Source organism: Poecilia formosa, unplaced genomic scaffold (genome assembly GCF_000485575.1).
Source record: "Poecilia formosa unplaced genomic scaffold, Poecilia_formosa-5.1.2 Scaffold17, whole genome shotgun sequence".
Classification (NCBI taxonomy): Eukaryota; Metazoa; Chordata; class Actinopteri; order Cyprinodontiformes; family Poeciliidae; genus Poecilia; species Poecilia formosa.
Genome location: NW_006799956.1, coordinates 1,655,170 through 1,668,781, shown reverse-complemented (window position 1 = coordinate 1,668,781; position 13,612 = coordinate 1,655,170). Strand labels below are relative to the sequence as shown.

General features: G+C 39.6%; 1 protein-coding gene across 4 annotated transcripts in view; it reads right to left on the bottom strand.

Moving 5' to 3' along the window:
- shisal1b (shisa like 1b) overlaps nucleotides 1-13,612 on the bottom strand; it is a 51,369-nt gene that overhangs the window by 26,966 nt on the left and 10,791 nt on the right. The window contains exon 1 of one of the 4 annotated variants that reach the window (XM_016668779.1): nucleotides 2,975-3,986. The exons of the other annotated variants lie outside the window; for them this stretch is intronic. The gene's annotated coding sequence lies outside the window, so the exon portion shown is untranslated. Of the gene's footprint in view, nucleotides 1-2,974; nucleotides 3,987-13,612 lie in introns of those variants that run through there. 4 annotated transcript variants of the gene reach the window in all.

The window sequence follows — 13,612 nt, the reverse complement described above, 5'->3', positions numbered from 1 at the left end:
CACCGCTTTACAGCTGCAAGTTCACATAGGGGGAAATTTGAAATCCCTCCTCTCTCCCCCGCACCCCTCTCTCAAGGAGAGAGCGTTGCAAAAAAAAAAGAAAAAAAAGAAAAAAGTTGACCACTGAATTATTGACAAGGGAATGGCGGCTGCCAGGAGAAAAGAAACCACTTACATCAGACCAGAAGGCCACCAGTGCAAAAAATAAAATGAATATATAAAAATAATCGAGGCCCATATTCAGTTCATTGTTGCATCACCATCCTTTAATGTTTTTTTTTTTTTTTTTTTTTGCTTTTGTTTTTACCCGGAGTGCAGGATATCCATTTGGAGAGAAATTGGTGAATATTTTTATTGAAGGTATGGTCTGAATTTAATGTTCAGAGAGGAAAGACTGCAGTTCCATTTCGTGTCATTTAAAAAAAAAAATGAAAAAATCTAATCAGGGAATGTCCCCTGTGCTTACATGTGAAATATTTAAAGACAAGAGACTAGCAGATAATAATACAGCACACACGTTTACACTTCTGCTATTATTCCCATAGCAGAAAGAAGAATGCCGTTACTCTGCTGCATATTTTATAGACGAGGGAACTACTTTCAAAGATATAAAGAAGATCTTGACTTAAAAGATCTTGGTGATAGAAGGAGCAATCAAATGTGAAAGTTTTTTTTTTTTTTTTTTTTTTTTTTTTTTTCTTTTTTTTTTACATATATAGAGACAGAGCATTGTTCACAAAGTTATAACAAAGTCAACATTTTACATTATTTACGGAGCAGCAGTCGTCTTTTCAAGTGCGGTGATGCTCAGATCGCTGAACATTGAAATGATGAGGAAAACAAACGATTTTTGTCCAAAATACACAGTCAATAAGCAGCGCAATCAATAAGTACTTTGGCCGGATTCATCACCTGCAAATATTTCAATACTTTTTAAGAGCACGGTATGAGATGTTCGGCAGTGTAATAAAACACAGATCACATCTGCCTCAGAGCAGATCTCTAATGTTGATAAATCTGCTTCATAAATCAGACTGAAGGTGCTTAAGAAACTCATGCATTTCTTTTACAAATATTTAGGTGCTGGACTGAAAACAAGTAAAAGTACCAGCCAAAGTATGTGAAACGTTAATCAAGGTCGTTCAAGGACTGCAAAGACTATTGGCTTAGGCAGAGACTTTTACACGACATGTGGAAATAATGAAGATTTTGTCCGTTATTTTTACTTTCTTGTTGTCATTTTATTTATTTATTTATTTATTTGTACAGTCAACTGGAAAACACACAGAAAATACCTATGATCTTTTTTTTTAGTTATTTGAAAAGCACACTGCAAGCATAGATTTTTTTTCTTCCCCAACAACTTGAGTTCAGAAGAGGCTCATGGCAATTTTCACACTATTCACACTTCAGCAGAACTTGGCTGCCACAGCTGAAATCCTCCTGGCTGCAGGCTGTTTGGGGAAAGTTGCATTAGTTGGGTCCAGCAGACCTTCACAGCATAAGTACTTCTGAGATCCTTTAAAAGTACCCTCAACTCGACAGCTATAAATCCAATTAATTGCCGTAAATTGGGGGAAATGTCAATTATCTATAAATGCTGGGCAAGAGATGCATGGAGGAATCAGCTGTTTTGAACCAGTTTTGAGCTTGATAAAAACTGGTTTGCCATCAGATATTGGTCCATATGTAAGAGCCCCAGGTCAATACTCTGTGGTGTGGATGCTGTTACTGAAAGAAGATGCAAAGCAAGCTAGAGGGAGCGTTGTTGAGATGCTATCAAAGAAGAAGAAGGAAGCAAATGGATGTAAGACGGTATTTGACAAATTTCTGATCTCCAAAAAGCAGGGTTTTGTTCTAACAGTTGCAGTATGCAACTTAAAAAAATTTTTTTTTTTTTTTTTTACATTTGTTAAAACTGTCACTATGACATGACAGTATGACACGAGACAGATAATCTGTAAACAAATCAAGTTCTTATTGCCATCTGCAGAAATACACAGCTTTGTCAGAAACAACAAATCAGGAGTACCTTTGAGCTGTCAATCACACTTGTGCACCTGCTGCTCACACCCTACCTCTTGCTCTTTGCTACTCTGCTGCAGGTTTCCCACACCAGAGCCTGCCATGAATGATAAGGCTAGTCAGCATGGCCACCGATGATGGCGGATAAGCAGTTTTCCTGAAACAGTAAGTTGTTTCTCATCCATTAGCACATTCAGCAGCACATACATGAGAATGATTGACAATGCCAAGACCTCCCTCCTGGCTCTGATTGGTTGCTTTTGACCGGGAGCGCTGCATTTCTGCTGATGGACGTGGAGGAGACTGAGTTTTTTTCACAAAACATCCGTCTCATACCAAAGTGTCACGACATGGTGAGAGTTTAAACAAATATATTTTTACAAAAGTTACATGCTGCAACTTTAACCATGACTTTGTACTTATTATTTTACACATTTTAACATTGTACCTCATAATGCGCTGTTGTTTTGTATGCAACTTTCAATGACTTTATGTCATAAAAGCCACTTTTGAAGATGAGAATTTATGTCTTTATCCTGGATAAATAAAGGTTCAATAATAATAAGTTCTGATCTCCAAAAACAACACCAGCATGGTATGCCTCCAGTTGGCAAGAAGCGCAGTGGGCCGTCTCCCTGTAAAAATAGCATAGTCTCATGTAATAAAAATATCATCATGTGACCAGAGCTGCTAAACCCGCAGCCACAGCTGTTCGTCAGCATTACAGCGAGTTCTCTCCTGACCTGATCCGATTACACCAATGAGACCAGAGACCTATGAAGACCTCCTTTACCAGTCTTGCTCAGTCATCCTTGTTCCGTTTCACGCAAAACCATCTGCTCCCTTTTTATTGCGACTTATCACCACCAGAAATCACATTTTACAGAAAACCTGCGCCGCCTAAATGGAGCCTGAGTGGATAAACAAACATGTTGGAGGAACGCTGTACCTGCCAGAGTTCCTGCTGGTTGTTTTGCTTCCTTCGACTGAAGGCTGCACACGATAACCAAACTAAATCCGTGGACGTAATATGGAGAATGTGTTTGTGGAGCACAGCAGGCTTTGTGTGCTGGAGTCTTTAAACACATCTTTGATCAGCGACGCTCTCTTCCTGCTGGAGAGACGCAGGCGGCCTGGATCCCAGGAGGCTTGTTAGAGTGGCATTTCGTATAGATTTCCCCACTCTTTTTATTTCCGCTCTGGCTTTAGCGCAGCGTTAGACAACAGGCGCGGAATCCCAGTCTTTTATAGACACGCTTACGTGTGCTGTGGCCTTTCACATGGCTTTTTGTGTACATCAGGTTTATCTGTTTTACATGGCGTCACAAAATTTACACGGCTACCTGCGCTGCTCAGCCATAAAAGGGTGAAGGTTCAGAGTGCCGCACTTGTTTGCAGAGAAGAAGTGAGGGTTTGATGGGTTTGTGTAAAGAGTCTGATGGTAGTGAAGCAGAACATGGATTGTAAACATGCAGGGAGGCAAATACAGCATGGAGAAAAGTGTAGAGCTTTCCGGGAGGGAAAGTAGAGCAGCAACGCTGGTGCAACACGCAGATCAAGAAGATGGCAGTCGTCTGTTGACCTTTTATTTTTGTTCTTCAAAAGTTCCGGATACAAACGTAAAAAATAAATCCTTTGAACTCATAATTGGTAAAAAAAAAAAAAAAACTCAAGGAGTTAATTTATGTATCTACGTGCTCCTCACCGTAGCCAAGAAGAAGAAATGAATGTGAAGTGACCAATTACTGCGGCAACCACTGTGAAACTAACACACTTTTCATCACAACACAGCACGAGACCCAGATCTGTCAGTGGTGTAATGAGGGAATGTGCAGTGGAATATTTTGGGCTATTTGGAGATTAGACACAGTGATACACTGGCCATATCTCATGAAATGTCCTGCTCCAAGTTTTATTTTGGTTTGGATGAAAACTTCAAAAACTTCAAAGTATGTGACTTGTTCATATACTTTCCAAAAAAATAAAAAAAATAGCTTTGTGGTCTTAAATCTTTTTTTTTTTACAAAAAATATCTAAGCAGCTTTTAAAGTTACAACTTTTTATTAGTAGATTAGAGAAAATACTAATGCCTCTTATTTTAAGCAACAATGTCCACACTCTTCTCCATGCTGCCGCTGTGGTCTTAATCCATGTCTATGTGGAGAATCAATCACCATTAAACTCGTGAGCCTGAGAGAGCATTAGGAGTCAGATGCAGGTTAGAGATGGGACTTCATTTTCACATGATGAGTGCCCAGGAGTGGCTCAGCTGATGGGCTTGTGTCCAAGGGCTGATCAACTGCAATAAGCCCTGCGCCTAATTAGTGCTTCTTTCGACTGTCGTCGTAATAAATTGGCTTTCATTCACTTTGTATGCCATTAGAGCCTCTCTCAAAAGCCCTTCTGAGTTTCGCCGTAACATGAGGCTGTGCTGCGATCTAATTATTGTAATGTGCACAGGGAGAGGACAAACTGTATGGAGAGCAGCTAACGAACACTGTCAGGAATAGCTGCGGATTTGCTGGCGGCGCACGGAACTTTGCACTTATCTTGTCTGGATGATGTCAGTGACACGGTTTCCTTTTGATACAGCAGATCAACAACTCTTGAGAGAAGAGAGCGACACTTGTCGCATTTCTTGAGGCCGATGAGTCGTGGCTGAGAAGACGTCTTTGTCAACAGTGGTTCTTCATTAGCTTACGTTCAGTCTAGCTTGCGTTCAGTCTCCATGGAAACCAGCTCTCTCGCGGGGCGTCAGTCATCTCCACTTCTTCTGTTAGTGCTTCTGGTGAGTCTTTCTCAAACTATGGTCCGCGGGCGTCCCCTACTGGTCCGGAAGGTACTGCATGTAAATGACCGTTTATTTGCTGTACGATACGTGAAGTTAGAAAAAATAAAAATACGTGAAGTTAGCTAATCAAAGGATTGTAGTTAAAAATAACAGTGAGTAAGTGACGTAAATCAGGTCACGTCAACATCTGTTATTATTTTTATTTAATTAAAAATGATTTATCGGCAAATAAATACAACAGATCAATTTATAGGAATGGGTGAATAATTGTTTCTGCCAAAGCAACTCAAAACTATTTTTGTTTTATTGTGCTTCTAAATTACAAATAGCCCTAAAATGATTTTAATGCACACAACAGTTATAGTTGAGAACAAATTCCTTTTTTCATTTGCATGCGTTTTATTAGAAAGCTTACAATCTACACTTTCAGAATTTGTAACTCAAAACTCCCTCCACTTGTTTATGGTTTTGTCATGGCTAGTCACGTTTATAAAACTTCTCCTTAGTTAAGAGACTAAACTTTAATTTCAGGTTGGATACATTTAGACGTGTTGTGATTTTAAGCTAGGCTGTCCATGAGTGTTTTGCTAAATGGGTTAAGTGGTCCTCAGGCTGAAAAGGTTTGAGAAACACTGCTTTAGGTTATAAATCAGATTTAAATCATAGCTTCAAGACAAATGTTTCACAGTAGACCAACTGCTTTATCGCCTGGATAGAAGGATGATATCTGCTCGTCTGCTAGCTAGTACAGCCAGCTGAATTCAAAGACGTGGCTATGAATCAAAACATAAACGCAGCAGACTTGTATTCATGCTGTGTGCACTTGAATTTGTAAATAATCCAACCTGTTATCTGAGTAATAATCAAACTGTGCTTTAGTTGTTTCTTGAACTTCTGCTAGCTAACAGCCCAGATGTCCCAGCACACCGTATCTTCATCTGACCACCGCATTAGAAGTCGGTCAGGAAGGTTTCGCATCAATACGTAATCGAAGGTTCTCCTAATCTCCATGGAAACCTCTTCATTGGAGTGCATGGAGCTAAAAGAAAACAAGGTTACTCTTTCTGGAGAAAGCAAGAAAAGTGAAAGTGTGCACAGCCTTTCTCAAACACACTGAAAAATTACTTCTTCACCTGCTGTGAAAAAAAAAATCTAAATTTCCTTACTCCAAATGTTGCATATCTCTTTAAAACTTCTATTTATATTTTTTAAAACGTAAGTGATGGTCTACTTCGTCCCGTTAGACTACACCTCGCCTTCTTTACCTCGCTGCACTTCCTGAAGCGGATGGATTATTTAAATGTTAGAAATTCAAATTTTAGAGGGTGATTTCAACCCTCCCCCAATTAATTTTTACTATACTCTTTAAAAGAACACTCACGAATGTGAAGCGCAGCAGTTATCAGCTCAGAGCTGTGAATATTACGAGACACTAGAGTTTTGCCTGCTGCAGTTATGTTTAATATATGAACTCTGTGAATCAATCAGAAACCAAGAGAGAGATCTGATTCACTTACAACTGTAGTAGCAGTTCTTTAGGACAAGATGACGAATAAAAATGAACCCGAGGACATGCAATAATAATAATAATCTAAAGCACTAATGTCCAAAAGAAATATGCTTTAGCTACAGTATTTAATATGAATCTCAACAGTGTTTAAATACAGATAAACATGCACATAATTAAGTTATTCAGTTAACATAACAAGACAATGAATTGAGTGAATCATTTAGAGACGCTAGGCAAAAAAAACAAAAAACAACTCAGTTGTTTTTAACATGCCGTCTCTTTGTTATGAAGTGACGAAGCAGCAGGGCTGGAGTAATAGCCGACCCCACAGAGATCCAGCTGCAGGACTCGACACAAATTTAATAGAAAACACAGAATCAGACAGTAGTTTTTGGTTTATATGACGCTGAATAAATTTTCCAGATCAAATCTGCAAAATTAAGCCCAGAGGCAGCAGCGGCAGCAGCAGCATGTTTTGGTCGAGTGGATTGATGTCGCCTGGGAGACGTCGACGTCACAGAAGACACAGGGAAGCATGTACCACCTTATCATTAGCTCCCACAATGTATTATACAGGAAATTAATATAGTCCATCTTTAAAAGGGAGGGTGGGGGCGTTACCATAGCGCTTGTTGGGCAGACTTTGACCAGTTTGGCAGCGTGACAAGTTCAACTAGTGTGCAGCGCTTCTACTAAGCTGCGTGTGTGGTCTGTTTTTCATTGTTGTTGTTTCTGATATGGTTTGTTAGATTAACACAAGAGGAAGAAGATGTGTAGTCAAACTGTAAACTGCAGGAGGTTTGCTCTGTCACTACCTGAATCATGATGGAAACCAAAATGCTTGGTGTTCAACCTTTACCCTCATTAATTTAGCTCCATATGCCGGAATGGAAAATGTGGCTTATCCTCCCACAACCCCCAAAAAGCTAGGCAGAATAATAGCTCACGTTTTTCACATAAAGATTTCTCTATTAAAGCCGCCTGAAACATTTCTACTAGCATCTATCAGAAGGTAACTGATCTAAAGGATTTGATCTGTTCAGTTTCAAGGTTGGCATCACAAATATTTATAAAAATCAAAATCCAAAGTGACTTTAAACATTCAATGTGAAATCTTAAACAGTGAAAAGGGTTAAACTCCTAGTCTTACTCACCTTAGAGACTTAAATAGTGTATAATACCTTGCAAATGTCTTTTATTATGATTTTATGTGATAGATTAACAAAAAGTATTGCAATCACAGCTTGATTTGTGCTATGCGAGATGAGGGTCATGCAGAGGGGAGGGAGTTTGAACAAATGTTGTTTCTCCTTCTCAATGTTCTTTTTTATGTGTGCATGTGTGTGTTTCTGTGTGTGTGTGTGTCTGGAGGCCTGCCTGTGACCCTCAGCAATCATTTTTACTTATTAAAAACAATTTAGCTAAATAAAATTGTGTGGCTTCCATCAGCCACATGATGACCATTAACCAGAATTCATACTCCATCTTTTCAGGTGCTTTGCTTTGCGAGTACGGAGTAGACTAAAGTACACATGAGTATTAAGCTATTATATGTTATTAAGCAACTGATGAAGTGAACTGAGTATGCTGTGTGTGGATTGTGCAGAGTCTTGGATGTCCCAGGCCTGTGGTAGATAATCTAACTATCAGATTAAGGGCAAGAATATATATATTTTTTTCAACATACACCTCTTTTGGGGAGAAAAATGCAGGCCTGAAATGAAAGCTACACAAAAATCGAGAAGGACTCCTTAACTCCACTTCCAAAACACAGAAATGTTTTGGATGCAGACACAACTTTTGACTGTGGGTTCATTAGGCTGGGCCCAGAGCTGTTCAAAATGCCCTGTGCGTTACAGGCAGGATAGAAGAAAAGATTCATCCTCAGTGGCTCCCTCTGCTCTGGGTCAGGCACCCTCCGTCACTTTGACATAAGTAAACCGTACCACGACTGTCACCTGAGGAACACGACCTAAAGGGCAGGTACAGCCTGCTTCTGGTTTGCTCTCTGATCCACCAAACCTCACCACTGCACACAGGATCTGGGCTGGAGGTGAGCAGCCGTGAACAGAACGAGGAACCTCAAATGGTGATAGGTTCAGGCCGTAGCATTTGGAGCTCAAATCTAAATATGTCACAAATAGTAGCCTAAAGCCCAGTGGGAACAATTCAGACCATAGCATGCAGGAAAAGCTAGTCTGGAAAAAAAAAAAAAACTGCCTCTTTTTCAACATTTTGATTCGCGCAGAGTCCGGACCCTCGGCTATTGAAAAACTATTGATTGCTGGAGGCGTTTTACCCAGTCACTCACAGTTTTTATTCCTCCATTGTCATACTATAACCATAGGAAGACTACATTTCTAAAATGCAGCAGAAAATCAAGATCATCATTCACAACTCCTCCATCTGTTCACTGATTGGCCAGGATGAAATTCAACCTGAGAAATCCAGCTCAATAGGAGAAAACCTAGATGTAGTGCTGAAGGGAGATGAGAATCAGGTCGACTGGCAACGGTCAGACTAATGGAAAGCCAAACATGCCACAATTCAGTAAATAAAACTGTCCCAAAACTGTGAAAACCATGTTAAAACTTGAGATGTATTTGTCAAATAAAGTAATCCCCCTTTACCTTCATAAAATATTAAAAGACCCATTTTTTTCTTTTGGCTTATTTGGAATTTTATTAAGGTTTTTACTTCATGGCTATGTGGTGACGATATCATGAAATTACTTTTTCTGTCCACCTTAGAAACCTAAATCTCTCAGAGATGCTAACACCCCTATAGATTCGTAGACTTAGCCCCTCTGAGTTATTTTGATCTTTGAAGCAGTCTGCAGCTGAGTTGCCATGGAGATTAACCACTCAGATATTAAGATTTACTTAGACAGATACCGCAGCAATTTAAACGTTTTCCTAATTTACTTCAGAACATTTGCTCAATCAACGACCGTCTCTCCTGTGTTTTCTTAATGTCTACAGTCTCAGATGAACAGGCGCCATCAGCAGCAGCATCAGCAACCCTAAAGCAGCAGCATTGGGTACACATCAGGTAAAACACAGGCTGCTTTTAGGCCACTTTTGCTTTCCATTGTCCCGACTCCATAAGTGGATTCAGCTACAGCTGCAGCTATACTGAGACTAAATTACTCAGAGATGAAATCTACTGACGAATTACTTCTGAAGGAAACTGGATTCACTGTAGCTTTATTTAGGCGTATCAATCATGAAGGGAATATTTTCTCAGACTTCTGCTGGTAGAAGACAAAAGTAATATTAATAATAATGATAATTTCCCTTCCACTTGAACCGTATGCACAGCTGTCACATATAAAATCCCCGAGAATTGAATCCCAGCAAAGGTTGTAACGTGACAAATCGTTTTTATGAGGCAACGCAGCTAACAGGAAACATCCATCTGCGTCCAGATTGGATCTTACCACTGGGCCGTTCTTTTATCTGTACTTTCTCCAAGGTGATAAATGCATGCATGCAGACTGAGAGAGGCGGTTAATGAGACAGCTACTGGAGTTTAATAAGTTGAATTCATTACACAATCAAGGTCTCGAAGTCAGCTGGGGAATGGGAGTTCTTGGAAGGCAAACTGAAAGGATGCAAATCTATAAAGACTTCGTTTTCATGTGGTGCAGAATACTTCAGCGCTCCGTGTGCCTTTGATTCTTAACAATACTTCATATGGACGTCTTTGTGCTGAAACTATTGATGATGAAACAATTTTTTGGGCGTTTTTATATCACATTTCAAACATTTTATTTCTGTTTCTCTCAACCTAGCAAGGTGAGTCTTGCTATGCATCCTGCCTTGCTTAATGAGATTCACTGGAATGAGAATTTATTGAACTTTGAGTCTACTTGGGTTTGCTCAATCGGCGGTATTGATTCGTGCCCTGCGCTGCAGCAGCATCTTTCACGTGAAGACAATAAAAAGTGTGAAGGCCAGGATCTTGATATAAAAAAAATGAGACGATAAATTATTTCAGACCTTTTTAATACCTTCAGGGTGACGCATCTCCTGCATTAGTCAGCTGAAAAATAAACGGACTTAATAAAGGGATAATCTGGGGGGAAAAATAGAAGAAGCAGCTGCGTAATCTTGCTGCATAAGCATTCAGATTTTTTTGAACTCAACTCCAGTATTCACAGTTCTGGGTCAAAAACTTTCATCAATTGTAGAGAATCTGATTAACTATGAATATCTGCTGCGTACTTTGCCTTCTGTAGGTAAATCCATAGTTTTTCAGGAGGCTACAGACGATTTAAACGATCTAATTGTACAAACATTTCAATTTGGAAAAGATTAAAATGGTACAGAATTTGTCAGTAAGTGGAAAAGTTTTGGAACAACAGTGACATTACAAACACTAAATGTTTGTTCACAACTCATAAAAGTTCACCCATATGGATGAACAAAAGAGTCACTTTGGAAGACTGAAGCTCTGGGGTTGCTTTGCTTCAGATGGATGAAATTGAGAAATTTAATAACGGACATCGGCCATTATGTCAGAATAACTCACCGATGTGAAAGACATTTTTATATGACAAACCAGTGACAATGATGTCTGCAGCACAAAGTCAGATTTGCACTGTTTGAGTGCTGTCATTGTCTTAGAGAGAGCAGATGTCATGAATAAATTTGACATTAAACGTAATGCAAGTTGAACGTGTTGCATCAGCCTTCTTGACAAAGATAATGCCATCTTTTAAAGAGAAAGCCATATAGTTTCAGTAAAGTAGATATAGGAAAAAAATATTGGTATTGGTATCAGCTATTGGCCAAATGAGCTTTAGTATATCGGCATATCAGATATCGACCAAAAATTCAACATCGTGCATCACTAGTAGTTAAGTTTGGTCCAAAAACTTCCAGATGTTTGATAGAAAGGTGACTATAAAGAGTATTACCTTGAATCCAAACATGTTTCCAAATAAACTAAATGAGTTAATGGAAGACAATCAAGGTCCAGTCTGAAGGATGTTGATGAGACATGTCCACACAATCTGATTGATTTGCAGAAAGTCAATCAAATCAAGGTTCAGAACATTCATAGATTCACATAAAATCTATGTGAATCTATGAATTCACATAGATTCACTGAAAGTGAAAGTCACTGAAAAGTTGCTTCAGCTCTTCATACTTATGCAGCCAAGTTGGTACAGGTTTGTTTATTTTCTTCTTTACAGATTTATTAGTTGTTTGGTTGAATAAATTGATTTTTTAAAAAGTACATTAGACTAAAGCTGGAAAATGACTTGTAGTTTCTTTTCTTCCACCATCACACAAATGATGGTGGAAGAGTGTATGTTTTACACACACTCAAGGAGAGTGTGTGTAAAACCTTTTGCATCGCCGGCTAGTTTCCACAGTTCTGCAGCATCCAAAGCCACAGAAAACGTTCCAGTGTTTGCTCTGAAGCATCTTCCAGCACTTACACCTCCATCACGGTTCTGAGCGTTCTGCAGGCAGCCGAGGCCTCATCTGGGTCTCTGGCAGCTCGCAGTCTGTGACTCATGCAGCAAAACAACTGGACCTACTTTAGCCCCGAAGTTAAGGAGACGTGTCCTGCTGATGGTCTGTGTCTGTGATGCAGAGAGGAAAAAGGCGGCACAAAAAAAAAAAAAAAAGCCAGCATTGTTTGTCTGACTTTGCTTCAACCACACGCGGAGCTCATCTGGTTTCTCTTGGAAATGTTCTCCGTCATCATCGGCTGACCCCGGGATTTAAAATAGCTCCTACCCAAAGACAAGTAGTCCGTGGGGAATGTCACAAAAATGGCAGAAAAAAAAAACAAAACAAAACAAAGCGAGACATGGCAACGCAAAAGAAAACCGCTACAACAGTCAGGCCTTTGTTGTCCCGTCACTGGCTCCATAAATATTCATGTTTTAACATCTTCCACCAAAGCAAAGAGGAAACATTTGACTAAAAGCTGGCATTTAGAAAAAAAAAAAAATCTGCGTGTGATCCAGAGATAGGGAGATTTTTTTTTTTTCAAAATTAAGCCCAAACACACTAATCTGGGGTTTGTTTTTCATTCAGAGTAAGAGTTTCTCATTGCCCTTCATAGAATTCAGTGACAAGAGATCCTCTCTTTTGTGATTCACACATTGAATTGGTTAGTCAATGAGATCCTGGGGGACAAAATAAAAGCAGTGGAGGCGGCTTAAAAGAACAGAAACATTGTTTTTTTATTTGTCTTTTAGCTGGAGATTGGGAGAAAAATGTTTTTGTCACATTAAATCCACATATTATCCCGAGAGATAATATGTGGAGGAAAATCCCTTTGAAAACGAAGATGGAACAGAGATATTGCCGAACAGAAGCAGGAACAAAAGGACTGGCGCTCTTGGTGCACTTAACGATAGGGTGCGATCGATATATAAATGATTAAAAAATTGCCTGAGGACACTGCTGTATAATCCATTAGGAAGAGAATGTCACTGAAGAGCTGCTTTACAAGCACTTTGAGGATCCGATCAACGCTGCAGCCAATCGCTTAAACAAAACCCTAAACTTTCAATCCACAGTGACTTTTACGACCGCATTGGATAGAAAACATTATCATGTCAAGAGAAGGCTTACATTCTCCTCAGGCCTGAAAATAGCCACAGTAGATTCAGCGTAGGTCACCTCTCGGGGTCAGAGGTCACACACAAGTTCGTACCACGCAGCCAAGAATACCTCGGATGTGAAAGGATGAAGCTCCCCGCTCCTCCTCCTCATCCAAATGCTAATGGTGTTTTGGCAGTCGGCTTAAGCAGCCAATAAAAAAAAATAAAATCCTAGAAGTCGAGGAACTGTTTGTGTTCTGATCCAGCGATTATTACTGGAGGTGTTGGTCGACTGGCAGTGGGATCGCACCTCATTAACGAGGCTGTTCTGGTTCTGACCCACCTCGCTTTGGTGCGCCGTCAATAATAACTTCCTGTCACGTCCTCAAACGGCTCCCAAAGGCCTGGAAGTTCAAACTCTGAGCTCATACGTCTCTGCAGCAAGGCTGTCCTGAACCGAACAGACTGTGGAATCTTTTTTTTTTTTTTTTCCCCATTATCATAATGAACAATATAGTCACCTATTGTTATTCACCAATAATACGCCAATGTGATTTTGGTGCCTGTTTAAATTCTAAATAATTATAGTAGAAACGGATTAGAACGAGCTGTTATATTACACGTTGAATGTGAAATTACAGTCATTTGAGCCCATAATGACTCACGGATTATAGTGAGGCTTTATTTAGCGTATCATCCCTGTTTGTGTTGCGAGTGT